The sequence below is a fragment of the Varroa destructor genome, unplaced genomic scaffold (genome assembly GCF_002443255.2).
Source record: "Varroa destructor unplaced genomic scaffold, Vdes_3.0 BEIS01000003.1, whole genome shotgun sequence".
Lineage (NCBI taxonomy): Eukaryota > Metazoa > Arthropoda > Arachnida > Mesostigmata > Varroidae > Varroa > Varroa destructor.
The window spans coordinates 40,418,627-40,437,267 of record NW_019211456.1 but is presented as its reverse complement, the minus strand read 5'-3'; the positions used below and the strand labels follow the sequence as shown (position 1 = coordinate 40,437,267).

The window sequence follows — 18,641 nt, the reverse complement described above, 5'->3', positions numbered from 1 at the left end:
GGCTGGTGACAAGTTATGAATGCTAGTCAGCGAAGTTGCATGTATCAACTATAGAACATTTAATAGTAATAATAACACTAGATAGTTTGCCTGAACGCCGAAAAATCAGTTGTGCTGCGTACCAACAGCAAACGGGCTCTTCGAACGAGAAAAACCCTGCTTGGCTAAAGACGAACTGATCACAACAGGAGTGACCTTCATTAAGCGCTCCAATCAGACTCGTTCTAGGTACTTCAAATGGAGAGTTGGCCCAGCCATCCACGCCAGTCCGCCTAGGTATGTGTCTAGGCATAAGAACAGGCCGCACAAAAAATGCTTTCTATGTAAAACTAAGTGACTAAGTATTCCTAGTGTTTTTGTTAGTAGAACCCATTTAATCGGCCGTGTATGCCACACTACCCTCAATCGCCCTAACATCCCCGAATGGATCATTATTGAATAACATGAGATCGTGAATATTCAAGACATGAACACATTGGAACATGCTTTGAACCAAAATGAACGGGGCGGCTGCCCATCATGTGGCCTTTATCATAAAGCACTCGAAGATATGGCGAGGCCCGTGGTCGCTTATGAGTTCGGGCCAAGACGCGCTGGTTCATCAAATCATCAGGACATTCATTACATGCCCTCTGAAGCCGGCTGAAAAGTCAGCGGCACTGATGGCTTGGTCGTGCTGCGCCGTTCGTGGTTCTTCGTCTGACAAGTCGATTGGATCTTCCTTTTCGAGCTTCTGGAATAGGACACGTATAAACTGCCCCCACCGTCCACCGGCCGTCTGCTAGGCCCAGCTAATTATGGCTCGTCTTGCGGAGCTGTTGTTAGCGTTACTGTCGTTTTCGTTGTCGGTATTGATAATGAAGTAAAGACGAAGAACTAAGAGTAGTTAAGGCAGCCATTCATTCATTCACTTCTAAAAAATTATCAAGTCTAGACGCCCATTACTAATAACAAAAAAAAGTTGCGCTATGGCAGTGTCATCGCTTCTTGCCAAAAAAAAATTTAACTTAGAACGTGAGATTCTGTTGATGATTCATTACCAGCGCTATTATGCAGTTGCCAACTTAAGATAGAAATTGATTAGTTAATGCGGAACGTTCAGGATCCAGGAATCCAGAGGGAATACTAAAGATTAAGCTGCAATTGCTTCCATATCCGCACGCTACACGATGTTAGAACAGAGCTAGACGATGGGTACTCGTTTGAATCTCAGTTGTACTGTTTTAATTTGAAATAACTTAATAATCCAATAATTTTTGTGCTATAAAGTAAAAAAGAAACTACGGGCCGAGTTTCTCTGTGGAAGCGCATGACCTCTAAATAAAAGTAGAGGGCAAATATTAAATTATAAAGTTACATGTTTATAAGGGTCTCTTTAGAAGAAAAAGGCTTTTCACATTCCGTACCTAATATTTACAAATAGATAATGGCATTTTTTCAAAATATTTATAGAAGATTAACACATTTCAGTTAGATTAGCGTCTCATCGATATTGCAATGAAACCGACCAGGACAACTGGCCTTACTTTGCTATGCCATGCATATTCTGTCGTTTAGTAATTTTACAATTGGACATAACCGGAGAAATAGGCAAATCGTGTTAGGCTTAGCTCGTACAAAAACATTAAAAAGTTTCAACTCTGTGTAAGACCTCATTCCCACAAGCAGATATAATTTACGAAGTCAGAAACACATAGTTTTGCTTTCTTTTACGGTATTCTCTTAGTGCTATTATTGCTATACACGTAACAAGCTTGATATCGTTATCTATAATACCTCTACCCAGTAAATCTATTGATGCTTATGTACGTATCTTAGAGAATAGGGCACTTTAATTTGGATAAGTGTTAGCAGGCTGTTCACCGTACCGGGTATAGGTTCATTCGCTGCGTTTGGAAAAAGTCAGTTTTTTTCTACAGCGAAATTCAGCGAAAACCAGCTATTGTTCAATGTGTTTCTGTAGTACAAACCTCTATTGAGATTAAGAATTTTCGTTTTTGCTTGAAATCGACGGTCAACATTATTGTCAGTTCTTATGCGGCTTCAAAAAAGGTTGAGGAAGATTTCTGGGAAAAACCGGAACGTTTTCTATAGGGTTATAGGGCTATAAATTAAGGGCTTAGGGTTTCATCAAAACTGATCTTTTACATAGGAATTAACATACATCTAAGCAGCAAAGTATCAGTTGCCATATTGAATGGTCCAGAGAGGCTTCAACGATTAGCCTTCTTCGGACTCTCTGCATTTCTTTGCACCTTTCGTATTTATTAACCGTTCTAAGCCTTGCATCTTTGGCCTGCTATCGACCGAAAATTTTATTCCGCTGGATTTTTTTTTGTATGTAGTCTATTTGAGTGAATACTTTAATGAGTTTACACCTACCGATGTCTCTCTTATCATAATTGCTTTGATGGAAAGTTATTGATTTGTCCCTGCAGCGAGTAGTGGTACCAAAAGCTGCAAAATTATTATTTGTCATTATCTAATGCCTATTGAAATTTAGTAGTATGTCGCTCAGCGGGTTAGGTTGGAGGATCGGGTCGAACCATCGAACGGGAGCAGGATAACGCTTTTACGCCACGAACGATAACTGACAAACTCGCAGCCTGTGCACATTGCAATGGCTATAATTTTTGCTACTCTTCTATTCGTTGAATCCGCTCCTATTCGCACAAACCTCGTGTCTGGTCGAAGAGCAAGAGGTAGAGAGACGCGGGTAGAGTTGGATGTGTGCGCAACAGATTAACGAGCTAACGTTTTGGTCGAGGCCGATAGGGGCACGAAGCAGCCTTTGTGTTAGCTGGTTTTCAGCTCGCTTATCCTGATGCCTGCCGCCTGCAGGTCGAATTGTTTACCCATTCACATCTCCGAACTTGCTGGTACCCTTCATCCATTTCGTCCTCATGCCCTGCACACCGCTGCTAAGAAAATACGTTTGCTAGCACAGTAGACCGTGTGTTGAATGAGTTCGCGTGAGTGCACGCGTTTGTCCGGTGTAACGACTTATGCCTTTACTCCTTTAGCGACGGGCGAGAGGTTTCTGTTTTCAAATGGCATAGTCAGCTGTTAGTCATATATGCTTATTCACCTCTAAGGTGCCAAACGTTGACTAGAACATAGTCGAAGACTTCAACACAGGCCGAGGAAGGTGGGCCCAAGCCGACCAACCCAGCAACCGCACGAGTGGGCAAGCCCCCTCGACGTTGTGTTACAAAATTCTGCCCGAGGGTAAATCCACATTAGAGTAATGGTGAGCGGGAACCGTAGAGGGTAGGAGGATCTTCGCCACGAAATTGGACAAAATTGATTAGCTCAACGAGGAGCATCGCAACAAGGGCAACAACAACAACAACAATGACGAAAGAGGATCATGGTAGTTCAAGACGGACCAATGTAAAAACAGCGCAAATCGATTTCTGGCGACGCTTCGGTAAAATTTTGGATCAGCCTTGTATACTACTTCGCTACACACTGAAAACACCGTCGTAGTTCCATGGAACAAACTTTTGGTCCTTGGCCGACCGGCTAAACTGGAATGCATTGCAGATTCCAGCTCTGGGATCCCTTAAATATTACGATAGAAGCCATGAGGTGTAATTTCCAGGCCAACCAGTTGTCTGGAATGAGAACATTTTAACGTCTGATTAACTATATTAATAAAGCCTGTATCTGTTAACATCTGTCGAGAATATCTAGCGGTCTTATGCGTGATGCGTAGATTTTGTGCAAATCTGGATTTATCGAATGGAAATGATATGTCTCTTTGACAACACTAACATTTTCCAAGTAGAATCATTATTACTATACCATCATTTGTTGTCTAGTCACTTTATTATTTAATAATATTCTTCCGTTCTGCTTCCACTAATGCTGTCCTACTGTCGAGTTAGTTAATTTTCTTCTTTCTAACTTCTATGAGTCCGGAATGAAATAAACATCTCTAACGTTTATCCTTTCCGACACTATGTTCGTGGTGTGATTTTTATTTTTCTTATATAACTTACTAAAACTTTGATCATTCTATTGTTTTGGAAAATCCGCTAAATGTCTTTCTAAGAGAAAACATTTCTCGCTATTGCGATATACCGTCCTCACAACCTTAAGAAATTCGGAAAGGATCAAAAAGCAGATATTTTTGCTTTTCTGTAATAGGACACAACTGGCACAAGTAATTATTGTTGTTATATTTTCTCATAATTTGAATTTCTCATAACTCAAAGCTCACAAAAGGCTAGCTGCATAAACTGTGATTTTCTTCAGTAATGAACAATAAAGTCCTCTATTAGTTAAGGAAAAAACAAATAGTTATTGTGATCAAGTTTGTAATTGAACGCGACACCTGCAGGACCTGTAAGTAAACAAATGGCACATCTTTTTAAAAAGGTGTTTTTGTTGTTTTTAAAACGGTTCGTTATTTGGATTTAGGTAGTCATCATTAGTATTTAATAAAGCGATCGTTTCAGGCTTGCTATCTTATATCCCTATGTATTTTAAATCAAATATTTACTACAAGCTTACACTGAGAGGCTAGCGTTTTTCAAAGCGATTCAGTTAGGAAAAGGTTAAATTAAATTGCTATGGTAGATCTCCCCAAGGATACGAGCAGACCTGTCTTGTTTCTACCAAATAGTACTATGCACCTATTATATTCGTTTTCCATCTGACGAAAATAAGTGATAAAGTGATGCCAACGTTTACCGCCTCATTTGAAGCTACCGATGATATTAGTCATCCAGAATATCATTTGCATTATTACGATTCAGTTATATCGCAATTTACGCCATCAGCAACGTAATGAAAAAGAAGTGGAACTTTACTAACGAGCTGACACTTACACGAAAACTTAAGCAGAGCTAATGTCTGCCCTGCTTACATTCAAGACGGCTTATGCCATGGGTTACAAAATTGTTAAGTTCGACTATGCTTTACATTGAATTTGAAGGCTCCGCAGTGAAGTACGCCCACGTCCGTATAGCTCATGCGTAAAAGCGTGCTCTCGCAGATGTATGTGTAGCGGCCACGTAACAAGCTAAATGCTGGTAAAGTATGTCACGGCCACATATCACCAAGATGAACTCGGCCAAGATTACAAACGCAGGACATGTACGACATGGGCCTCCTACGCCGAACGAAGAAGAGGAACACGATTACGTACATATACGCAGGTAGATAAACACACCATAAAGCTACATTCGTGCCTATGTCCCTGCAAAGGAATAATAATAACACTGTCACACCAAATAATATTTTTGTCAGTTTGTTTTTTGCCCATCTAGTTAAATAAAATTTATATACTATCGTTGTGAATCTATATATTATCGTCGCTTCAAGAATTAACAAGTAGAGAATCGTTGGCATGGACAATTTATGATGGGCTGAGAGAACGCAATGCTTCAGATACAGATCGGATTAAAGGAATGCTCGTTCAATCGATAGACTTTGAAATTATAGCAACTTTAAGGATAACATTCTGTCTTAGTCTAGTTTGCTTGGCGTGTCAATTCAAACGTCCACACCTAATACTTCAAGTGGTTCTAATATCTGAGATAAACGTCTGATATTTTTTTTTATTTATCAGATGCATGCGTGTATATTTTTTCCTAAATGTGTGTTTAGTGTTAGCGCATAAACTCGTTGACAAGCTGCTAGTGAAATGAATTTTACTGTTCCGCCTTGCCTGCCAGTCCAAGAACCACTAAACGTACAGGGGGTCATGTCCGCCCCTGACCTCAGGGGTTCCTGCAACCATCAAGCGGGCACATCTAGTGAGGTGGACATAACAGCATGCTATTAGACACTGTGAAGAGAGAAGGCAACTAGGAGTATTAAATAGATTAGCATGCTTTTCTATCTTTTCAGGGTCTGTTCGGTCAATCCTTGGTCTATATAGTATAAAACAAAATAGCACTCATTGGCTTCTTTAAGGACTAAGTTGTTCGGTGAATGGGTGAGCTCGAACTCTGTGAGTTGTAGCTACAGAGACCGGGCCCCCATTTGTATTCTCATCGCCTAATTCCTATGCCGCCACTGGTATGGTCTTCGTAGTTAGTACCGCCGGTTCGTCAACGCGATGGCTTCGAAGGCTAAGCGTCTGACTGAAGACGCTGCTTTCAGTTCCGCCAAAGACACAACGTTTGCAAAAAGAAGTTATTTATTATTACGGTTCCTTTAACATAGAGTGTCCACAAGGGGACCGTGCTGCTTAAAAGCAAGGATCTAGGTAAGGAGGATAACTTTCATTGCAACTCCAAGCAGCTGTTTCAGTCATATGAGCAGCGAATGCTGAGAATCAGGTTTGATAACAGACAATCTAATTTAACTAGAACTCGTTTGGATTTTACGGTTAGGTCGATTCGGCACTCTAAACGCTTTCCGGCGCTATGTTACAGAACTTAATGAATGCCGGTATAGGAACAGAAAGCGGCCTAAGCTACACAATAGAACGTTAAAGTTTCACAAAGAACTTGAATATTTTACGATTTCACGAGCAGATGAATCGTGAATCAGAAATGCAAAATTTGCGTAAATAGTCAGCACGGCTTTCTCTCAAGGCAAAACGATAGCACCAGTCATGAAAACGATATAAAAAAAAGTAATACTTTGTAATAACGAAAACCTTTTGAGTGTTTTCTTACAATCCTAACTTTATAATGCTATACAGAAATTGTACAATATCAGCAATCCAATAAAATATTCAAATGCTAAAACAAGACCATCACGAACATAAAGAAAAAAAGGAGAAAAACAGAATAATTATAGCATTCTCATTGCTCATTCTAGTAGACTGGAGGGCATTTTCTACACTTTTTTATGGTATTTTTATAGTATAGGTCACCGAACAGATAATAATTACGTCTAGGATAATACAAAATAGTTGTCACCTTATGACCGACTTCAATATCTCTAGTCGTAATTTTGGTCCTCTATTGGTGACAACGAATTCAGATTAATGCAACCTGCGACGTATCATTTGCAGGTCTCGTTTGAAAGTGAATTTGGGATGTGGGGCACGGTACTCCGGCAGTCAAAACTCCCGCGCCATGCCCAATAAAGTCCCATTTCAGCTTTCAAAGCGAGCAAGATTTTGTCCGAAAGTACTATTAACCATTCACATGTTACCTTGTATCCATATTCCAGCAATTAACGTTCGTGACTTGGAGAAAACGTACGACGACGTAAACTTGGCGACGAACCTCAAGTGCAATTTCATAGGGCAAAGATGTATTTCTCGCTATTTTAATAGTAATGACCAAATGCAAGCTGCAACAATAGAATTGGTAGTGATATCGATCGATTTATTTACGCTTTTATCGAACAAATCGAGCGCAGAATGACTCATCTCCATATCGAACAGAGAAAAATCACAAGGAACAACTCGCGAAAGTTCCATCACCTATTTTATCACAAATTTATCGAATACTAAGTGTTTGTTGGCCTTGGAACATCCAAGCTGGGCCTGTCGCGTGCCAGAATTAGCGATGCACTTGTCCAGGGGGTCACAATGAAAAATAACATTTGATTTGTTTCTGACAATACTCGGTTAAATAAAGTACGACCTGCTGATTGCCCCTTGAAAAGGGGCGTACTCTACCCTTGACGTTCACTTATTCAATTAATGCTTTCGAAATTCAGCTTGGAACATGTGGCCAAGCGTTTACCTCATACGCATGGCAAAAACAAGGTAGACATGTATTTTTTCGGATGGAAAAAATGTGGGCACAGGTTTAATTCTACTAATGCAGCAGGATCATTCTGTCATTCCTTTGCTCTGGTTGACATTAGCAAAAACATACAGCTGGCTGGTGATATGCGCTTTTGGCCTTTTAGATCAACAGGAGAACGGGGCTTGAAGAGACCGCACACAAGTCACCCCGGAACTTTTCGCATCCACTTACAGAGCACAACGACGCGCTGCGTTTTTCAAAAGCAGCGAGGCGGTCGGTTCTTTATTACTGGAGTGGCAGGCTGAACGAATGTTAACTGGAAACAGCCTCGGATGTAACGTTGGAAGCTTTATCAGAAACTCAACTAGAAAAGAAGGCGAACCACCTTCCAGTACCCGGCCAAAGCGCCGCTTTGTAACTAAAAGCAATCTAGCTTCTAGCTATATATATAATATAGCTAGAAGCTAGATTGCTATTTGCTAACAATTCCTTTAGTTACTTATATAAGACTAAATAGCGAAATGTATAAACTGCCAGACGCTAGAGAAGCCTTTACTTGATCGCTGGCTTTATTCAGAATGCTTGATGATCATTAGCTAGACGAAACGTCAAGTTTCTGTTTGGGTACGATGTTGAGAACTCAGTTTTGCATCAGCTGCCGTTAGCGTTTTCACACAAATGTCGGCAGAACAACGTATTTTCGTATGCTAAAATGATAGCGCAGACAATTTCAAAATCCCTGTGCATAACAAACAAACTCGAACATCATATGTCTACCTCGTATCGTCTCGCATGGTCGACAAGCTAAAGTAATGACTTTCTAGTAAATGTTACGGGTATCCAATTGGTAGATTTTTAAAGCTTGAATCTGTCGTTTGACGGGGAAGCGTAGCAAGTGCCCATCTAAGGGTGCTTACTGATATAGTCCAGCCTGACTGACAAACTCTATGTCGGCAAATCGCACGGTATTGTTATAGCCGACTTCATTGAACACACATAAAAACAAAACCCAATGACAGCTGTACTGAATTGAAAAGCTAATTTTTTTTCTAAGGATAATTTAATATTAGTGTCTAATAGTCTATAGCGCGTATGGATGATTTGTTTGTAAAATGCCTTCCGCAATCTACAGACCTCTAGCCTCAACTGTTCAGGCATCGACAGTTCTAATAGCACAGCAACGGCGCATAAATATGGTGCACAATGCTTCTACACAAAAACATGTACACCGGGTAAAAAGACGATGGCCGAAAGCTTACGAAAGTCGTCGAGTGACGGTCGAGATTACTCTGAGAAGCAGATCCTTCGGAGCTGTATAGATGAATCAAATGAAATACCAAAAACTGCAGTAGACGCTTATATCCTCGATTTCGTCTCCCTGGAGCAATTATTAGCCGAACATATCTAATAGACCATAAGTCACACTCAAAAATTTCTACGTTCACACAGTTATTTTTTGCTTCAACCGACTTCCAGGTGTTAATCCAACAAAAACGAGGTGTATGTAAATGAAGTTGCAGTGCATAGTACTAGCAAGCCCGTTTAAACTTGAGTCTATAATTAGTAATTATTAACCAATAAGATCACGATTTACTTGGACACACATTACAATATACATAATGTTCAATATAGCACAGAGCTTTTAGTTTCAGAAAGTGTGCACGATGCACACATTCAATTATAGTGCTATTTCAAAGGTGTACTAAATACGTTGAACCCACTGACAGATCGAAATTCGACGGTGTCCACTTTTCGTGGCTTTGCTAAAGGCTAACGCAGGTTTCGAAAAACGATGCCTAGTTTTAATGCGTATGTACATACGCATGTATGGGAATATATGAACATATATATATACGACAGAATCTATTCGATCCGAACGCTTTGCGCCGGTAGCGGCCTGCACGGATGCTCGCTAGATGAGCCTCTACGGGAAACATCAAGCTCTGCAAACCGCTGGGATCTCTGCCATTACAGTCACTGGCTGACACTTTTCTAGCTGACGCATCTTTCCAATCTCCTACGATCTATGCTGCTCTCCCCAGGCCATTGGCCACTGAGAAGAAAATCCCTTGTGTGGCTCGTCTGATCACGAATACTTCCCAACGGATTCGCTCATGTTCTCTCCATCCGAAAAGTGCCGTTCGGGACTGCCTGGACGGCGAAATCGATATCAGCAGCAGCAGTCCGCGGCACGGCTTGCCGTCTGAACATTCTTACGTTGCAGGAGCGGAAGCAGCCGAGGCACTCGCCTGCCATTCTCCAGCTTGGAAAATAGAGGTCCGCGAAGAGGGGTCAGCCAATTTATGTTCCCTTATCAGACTCGTGCCGGTCGTGGACGTCATTTCGAACAATCGAATAAAATGGAATCATTCGTCCGCTTCGCTACTATTGCTAACACCACCAGTGCGACAACCATCCTATTCCCCTTCTCCCTTTCTGACCCTTCCTGCTCGCCGCTTTTGCCCACCAGAGCCGTCGCCGCCGCCGCCGCCACTGTTCCAACTATTCAACGGCTTTTGTGCCTTAGCGCTTGTCCAGACGCTCCAAATAGACGCAGACCTGTGACAGGCGTAGTAGTAGCGAAAGCGGCAGTAACAACGAAAAGGCTAGCAGCTGCTTTTACCCTATACCAGCGCGGAACAGCGCGCTATATAGTGTATAAAAAAGGGCGCACTTTGCATACATATAACTGTGCCACGGCAGACAGATGACGAATGAGTTGTTTTTTAACGATAACTCAACGTCTTTTTTCATTCCCCTTAGAGTAGGACATAACACAGAATGCGTATCTATTGATTCGTCTAATGGATTACATTGTAAAGCGTAGTAAGCTAGCGCAAAAGTGGACATGCCTTAACTCGCTGGCTTTTTATTTTGCTAGGAGGTTGTTACGGTTCAAGGCTATAGAAGTTCCATGCGGTCACAGTAGAGAATCCAGACGTACTGTATAAAAATAGATACCTTATCCATTAAGACGATTTTGCCTCGAGGACATCACTCGTTGGCGAAATGTTTCTTCGAATTAGGTAACAAATCCTTACGCTATTCCTTATGTTAACTAACGTAACAGAGAACATTTCTGTAATTTACTGCCCAGTATGGGGCGGTTCTGCTTTTGAGAAAAAAAGGAGAGAGAAGGAGAATCTGTTCGAGCTAGACGTAATGTAACTTTGGAACGACTCTCTGATATACACCGTCTTTAATATAATCACATCTAATATTGCGCCTCCACAATCCAGACATTCAGCGTACTTACTCGGGCTATGCAGTCCTTATATCTGAAAACAGAATGTGAAGCTTTTGTCTATAGACTTTATTAGGATAGGCTTAATAAACATCAACAGACAAATGAGAGCAGAATTCTAGCGGTAAGTAGTTACATGCAGTGCTGAAACTTTGTTGACTTTCGATAGCTTAAAAGTCGTACCTCGTGCGCTCCAAACCGTTCTAAACCCATGTGTTCGCTTACAATCGGATACCTATGTATCCGATTGTAAGCGAAGAGGCTTAGAGGATTCGGCCTTGTCTATTTGATAGAAACCAGGCTGCTTCACAATAACAAACTTCCCTCTATAGCATTTTATGGTTACGGCAGTTTGAAAAATATGGAACTTTTTTTATAAGAAATATGCATACCTTCGACTTGTTTCCGGATCGATGTTAGCCCGTATCGCCTGCAATTAGTAACGTATTGGCCATTATACACTTATGACGTGTTTGCATTGAAATGTTTAATGATGATCATCATACTAGTAAGTGAGTGACTGATTTTGACTTAGGCCTTTTTGCTAACAAAAACTAGCTTTCACAAAATAAAGCGTTGCAGACAATAACTCTAAGTCGTAATGCGCGTTTGCCTGAGGCTTTCTCCGGCCATTCTATTGCGGAGGCCGCAAAAACACATCCTGTCTAACGTGTACGTAGAGTTGTAAATATTGGTTTTTGGTGGTGGTAAACGGGTTTTAACATAATTTTTGCTCGGATTTTTAAGTGATAACCTTACCATGATCGTTACAGCTTGTTGTGGATGCCGCGATGTTATTGCGGAAGGCCAAATCAACGACAGATGAAAATAGTAAACCCACAAACGCCGATGCAGGAGACGAGAAGAGTCTTTTAGGTCTATTGCGATAAGATCTCGTGATGACCCGTCTTTCTCGGTAATGGTAAATATGGTGCATAGCGCACATGGGAACGTATCTCATCACGGTTTGCATACGTTGACGCTGGACAGTAGGTGTTGTTTTTGTCGACCTTTGTTAGTTCAGCGCAATCGAGGTTGTCGTGCACCTAGTTTTAGGTCACCGGTCAGATCTTTGTGCCTTTGGCTCATGGTCGGTGGTTTCTCTTCTAGATAATACGGATCGAAGCTTAATAGTAAAGAACAAAAAAAAAAAAACCGAGAATAATTATGCACTGCGCTAGAAAGTAGTATAATGTTAAGTAATTTGTTTGCCAAATAGTTCCATTTTGTCAAAGCTTCAATTTGCATTTACCCCGAAAGGGTGCTAGTTACGATTAAAAACAAGTGCTATTTACTTTACACACTGTTGATCGTTGTCTTAATAAACGGACTATTTTTGCTTTCATTTTAGTCAATTCGTCAAGGAGCAGGCGGATTATAGGTAATTTGCACACCTTAAATCAAACTCTAGCTGTTCGCACAATGTTGTTTTTTTTCGTACCAAACTATCTAGATATCGTCTTTGATTCTATAGATATATCCAATACTATGCTATAGACATACACTATCCTGATATACGCTTTAGTCTTCTGTATTAACCTGTTTCCCTTTTCTCTTTTCTGCTTTTTTCTCTTATTCGACTAGATTTTTCCACGATGCAAATGTGTCTGAAACGTGTCTGATTCTCTGAGCGTCCACCTTATCGGTAAACGCGCGTCGACATCGGCATAATACTGCTACACATTCGTTCGCTGTATTTTCAAGTAGAACATCATCATAAGCGGCCTTCAGCATCGTTTTGCTCTCATCGTTCTGTCGCTTAGCGGAAGAAAGAACAAAACAGAACAACGGTGAACGAATATTGAGGTGTGAGAAATCTGCATGGCCTGAAGGTTTGGCCTACGTTCTAAACGAAAGAGAAAACCTCGAATGAAACTTTCGGCTGCACTCATCCATGTACTATTCAGCTTCTCGCTATCTTCTCTTCTCTCCGTTGATGTATATTCGTTTGCTGGCAACAGCCTGGTATAGTTTCTATAAAGAAAGGGGGGCGGAAAGTAACCGTGGTAGCCCCATCAGCAGCAGGAGAAGAAACATCAGTTTGTCGCATCTGGCAAATTTATACTTTCAACGATAACGCCCAACATTGGCTAGCAGCTATACGCATGAGGCTGCTGGATAGCAGCGAACCAGCATGCCATAGAGAAGCTATGGATATAAGCAAATGCAAACGGAGCGTATTTCCATTTTCTCAGCAACTGGGCCAGTTTACGTTGCCTCACCACTGCTCCTGCTATGACAATAACAATGGCGCTACAATGACGAGTGGGTGCTGGACACAGGTATGGGAGCTCGTATGGGAACAACAGAATGACATTCCTATCACTCTGGGGGGGAAAAAAAATCGGACCAGTAAATTCAGACGGCGTCGACGCACAGACCGTTAGCCAGATGACGTGTGATTCCTTAAAATTGTGTGGGCTCCGTTTGCAACGTAAATGATAAGGAAATGCAGGGCAGAACAAACGAAATGTTTCGATTCTAGCGAAGACACACGGTTCGAGGTTAAATATACACGCTCAGTCTGAGTGCGTGTCATCTCTACTCCTACATACGTTTCAATTAAAGCATTGCGCAGAAATATCAGGCGGCTGTAGTGGTGAAAGTTGTAGGTCTATTCTATCGACTACGCTGACAATACCACTTATTTTTTCGCCTCGGCTCTTCGCTCATGGCTTACCTTATAGTACTCGAGTCGAGGAAAAAGGATACATTAAGCACTGACCCGATATCCTCACGGTGAAATTTATTACCGCAAATATATATATATATATATATATATATACACGTTATTTTCAGGTATAACGTTCCGTCGTCAGCGCATATATACTTTACGTGTTTTGAAAGTACACACAAAAAGATGCTTTGCGTATACAGTATATTTATTTAAAACTTCTACACACCCGCCATTAATTTGAATTTTAGTTACCTGAGCCAGTGAGCCGTCAAATTGTGACCTGACGGATTTTACCGTGATCTCTTGTTGTAAGGGATAGTCTGATCTGAAGTTTAATGATGAGCTTGCATCTTTGCAGGCAAAAATTATTGATACCGCATGTGGAACGGAAACTTTTTTTGAACGCAGCTTACCTGTCTAAGCTGCTCTGTCATATACATAGGTCATTGTTCGCCTTGACTAGAACGAACGTCTTTATGATAAACCTCTGGCCAAAATGATGCATCTCTAAGGAAACACAGAATCGTAATACAATTTTTGTGTTTCAATTATATTGCATGTTTTTATATACTTACTTTCCTTCCTATAGCGTATTATAGACGTTGAAGGGGCTCCAGCAAGTAATTACTATCGAGCCACATGTCGTGCACTGGGATCTGAGAAACCGATCTGTCACTTGGTAATGGGGAAAAAATCGCGGTGCGTTTCTTCTAGAATCTATCCACGCGGAAAATCTCGGCTAATAAGTACGCCACGACAACTGAGACTCGTAACCTCGCAGGTGATGGCGTCGAATACACTAGATAAAAATTTTAAAAATCTTATTTTTCTATGCTCGAATCATAGTCGGATCCGAAAATATTGCCCGCTGATAAATTTAAAAAAGTCGCTCCGGCTACTTCCGCGCCATTGAATATATTCTTGATGACGTTCAGTCATCCAATCACTGTGGGATCCAATTTTGCTATATACTCTCTTCGCGCCATAGCAATGATTGATATTTTTTAGCGTTGGAATTTATATGTTGGTTGTTAATATCAATCAAGCCGAGTGGCGTAAAAGTTGGCGGGGGCAGTTGTCTGCTTTTGACAGTCGTTGTTTACTCATGATATGCAACCTAGCAGAACAATGCAATGACTTAAAGTCACTGTTTCAGCAATCGTTGCTAAAAGACCTTCTCAGAAATCTACGGAATGATTTTGTCCAGCTGCAACTATTGGTTGGTAGACAGGATCACATTTCCAAAATGTAAATATTGTTCAACTCCACAGTTATATACTTAAATTGTTTATATAGTGTGCTACAATATAATTCGATAGGGGGCGCTCGAATAGCTAAAACGGGAACCGACATCGTTTTAAGGCACAGGAGGCACACAAATCCGGCTTTTCTTAATACGGCTGTGAAAGTTTCGGTTCGATGTGCCAGTCGTTCGATCTATTCAATCCGTCCGTCCGAGTTGCTTGTACCATGTGGGTTTGGAGCTTATGGCGAGCTTCATAACAACATCAGATCAAATTAACGATATAATCCAGCTACTATAATAAGCTATAACCTTCGAACCACCATGTACCTACCTATTACACCCTGCAGGATAGAAGAGGCTACAAAAATAAGATATTTAACTAAAATATCCTAGGCAAAGTCAGCACTAAGCAAATAACTAGAATATATATATATATATGATAGATAAAAAAAAAATATATAAGAAGAAATCTGTACTTCGACATGACTCGACTTTCGAAGAAATCAAATTACTGCCGACATTACTTTTCCTACCCTAAAAACATTTTTCCAGTTGTTGGACAAATGGTCCGCAATAAAGCAAAAGAAGAGCTAAAACAATCATCGAATATTCAAAAGCCACAAGAGATATCCGACGGAGCAACCAGCAAAGATAGCAATAAACTAGCGCAAAAGGACGATAAGCCCTTGTTCTGTTACACCTGGTGTCTAAGCTATTTTGGACGGGCATTGCTGGACCTAAACTTACAAAGCAGCATAATAATCATTTGGCAACACTAACGTTTAGATCAAAGATGGCCGCATGTCCATAGTTAGCATAGCCACGCACTCATAGAGATGTGCAGAAATCACTCCTTGCTTCAGCAGGAGTAATTCGTTGAAGGCTCACGGCGCCGTTCGGGCAAAACCATACTATAAACACAAACTGTCTCAACAGTAAATGATTTTTCTATCGCTCAAAAAATAGACGCTTAGGAAAAAAACAACCCGTTATTATCATTTGGTACAAAAATAAAAACTCGTTTTCTGCCTATGAATCAGATGTACTCGCTCATCGTTCTAATCCGAAAATACTTCTTCGGAACTGTTGGTCGCACTAGTATTGACTGCCTCGAGTAGCGTAATACCCGCGGCCCGGAAACTACGTAACGAAAGTAGTGGACTCTGGCTACATGGTAATCGCGTCACGCAAAAAGCAATCCAGTTTCGCAAAAACGGATAATGAGCGACTTCCGGACATATTTGGCCCAGCCAAACCCAACATCGATAAATGAACATGAATCACCCAAAACAGCATCGATGGAAGCAGCAATCGGAATCATTAGCGCACTTGCGATACTCACGGGACCCCACACTCTAGAATCACTACCCTTGTTAGAGAGGCGCGCGTCGAATGTACTATATTCTTATTTTTTGGGTGCCAAGATATATATTTTTAGGACCGCAAAGTTCATCTGATCTATCTGGGAAAGGCTATTTTTTTGTTGAACATAAGCCCGTTGCGTGTGTTTTACTGTGTGTCGTGCTACATCAAAAATTCTATGCGATCGCTGTTCGTTAAGCGAGTGTTTCAAATTTGTCTTTCTTATTCGGTGCTTTTGTGCGTTATCGATACCGTCCGTAACGCTCAATATACAAAGCCGATACACAGGTTCAAAGGGTGTTATTTTGTCTGTACCTGTTTAGGATGTATATTGACCATGTGTACCTGTACATGATATTTTATATTTAGAACATCCACACATATATGTATGTAAGTCACCACAAGGAGTGCAAGAAAGGCGTGATTTTGTCAAAAAAAGAATCAGGAGGCTGATGATGGAATTACATGAAACAGCCGGTACAAGTTTCAGGAAATGCACGAGATAAACAGGACGTACATTGAGTACACAGTGTTATTGAGATCTACTAGATTACCCTAAATGGATCTAATTTTACTTTTTAGGTTGGCATCTTTGTTTATAATGTTTGCGGGATGTTAGGTCATCGGTACGGCGACATCAACAAAGAACATCTCGCTATACGGTAAAGAATAAAAAGACGAATAGCTCTATCAGCCATAGCAGGAATTACTATACTACAAATAAAACGTTCGGTAGCTTTTCGCAGACGGTAGGTAATAGTATTTGCCACCGAGAGCAAAGAACCTCGCCGACATTTTTCTCAATAGTATCACCACTCTGTTGACTTGAACTCATAGGTGAAATAGGAAATGCCAAACTAGCGAGCCAGATTTAATTGCGGACCATAAAAAAAAACGCTTGCCCCTAGGACTGAGCAGATTCACCTTTGATGGTCGATAGCACAATCAGCTGGATAATCCAGAAACAAGTACTTAGCTGAGACGCCTCAATGCGTCATCTTACTTGCTTGATAGCTAAAAAAAAACCAACGTTACGTATATATAGATTCCTACAGTAACAATAACATATTTCGTTTGGTTTATCATATGGGGACTGGGCATCATGTCTGTCCAATACAAATAATTTAGTAAAGCATTACTTTACAAACTCATGTGTTACTGTGAACGAATTCACTACTAACGCCTCTCATGTATAAAACGTAAAGTCTTGTTATTTATATACTTCAACATAAAAATCACTACTAGGACACATCATTAAATTTCTAGTATCTGCATTGGGACTATTATTCTTTGCAGTTGCGTAGGGTTTTGTCTGACATCAATTCAGAAAGCCCAAACAGTGTACCTAGTAGAAATGCCACGGCGAGCATCAGTCATTATGGCTTTCTATAGATTTACGAAGAGTTGAAGCACGAAAATATCACTACGTTGCTTCGTATTATCAGAAACCTGTCAGTAATGTAAGTGGTCTTGATAAAGAGTTGTTAGTAAGTCATTTAGCTGAGTCTAGCACACATGTCTACGTGTTTAAAATATTTGCGTACCCCAAATTTAAATCAAAAAAAAAGGGCCAGATTGCCAGGCAGCGGTAATCACCATGCGACCGTAGCATTAGGGCAATCTGGCCTCACAACCTGCCCTGTTGATTTGTTAAAATGAGCCAGATAGTACTGTTTAGTATATACGAATATCAGCTAGCAACTAGCTTGTTCACTCATTATATGAGCGTATATATAATCTATCATCGTGAAGCGGGTAATGCTGACCGGCTGGGTGGGTCTGACATCTCGAAAAAAAAAGAAAACACATACGTTGGTTAAGGCTTGACCGCCGTTGAATGCGGTTTACGTTTAAACATATAATCTACCAAAATAAAAGTTCTCCTTTGCAAATTTAAACATCAGAATACGATGTGTTGTCCTTTACATATTTGTTTATGCAGATGTAGAATCTAGGCTTAATACATTTCATGGTTTCATAAATTCATTGTATCTGCCTGAAAAACATATACATATATATATATATGCTTGGTCTTTAGTGTTTCTTTCTTAGCTAATAGTAATGATATAAATGTTTTGTCATTCGAACAAGACATCTTTAATGTAGGTCCTGTTTAATTTGCCGGCCTTCTTAGGGGCTTACCGGGTTTCTTGGGGTGCTAGTGGTAGTAGTTATTGCGCGTTTTATGCCCATCGGCCTCATTAAATACAACTATAGGGGGCCGCAGCAAAGGCGTAGAGAACCATTACTGGCTTAATAACAGATCTGCTACTATCCCGAGTAACGTTGTAAATATTCACTGTTGTTTATATTGCTGGTGTTGGGCTTAGCTGACCCGAATGGCAAGGTACATTCATTCGTTGCACTCACCTTGCTATAAACGAGGCAGCAGACCCTCAACAGTTCAGCATAATCAGTGTACCTGGACAATAATCGGCATTTCTATAT

General features: G+C 40.7%; 1 long non-coding RNA gene across 31 annotated transcripts in view; it reads right to left on the bottom strand.

Annotated features, from left to right (window-relative positions):
* The window catches only part of LOC111247297 (uncharacterized), a 125,198-nt gene that overhangs the window by 69,887 nt on the left and 36,670 nt on the right, over positions 1-18,641 (bottom strand). For 16 of the 31 annotated variants that reach the window (XR_015325314.1, XR_015325316.1, XR_015325315.1 and 13 more), the window contains 4 exons: positions 11,668-12,034; positions 11,301-11,338; positions 10,921-10,942; positions 3,942-5,206 (listed from right to left, as the gene is read on the bottom strand). This is a non-coding gene — a long non-coding RNA (uncharacterized LOC111247297). The other 15 variants (XR_015325335.1, XR_015325333.1, XR_015325334.1 and 12 more) reach the window with 11 other exon arrangements.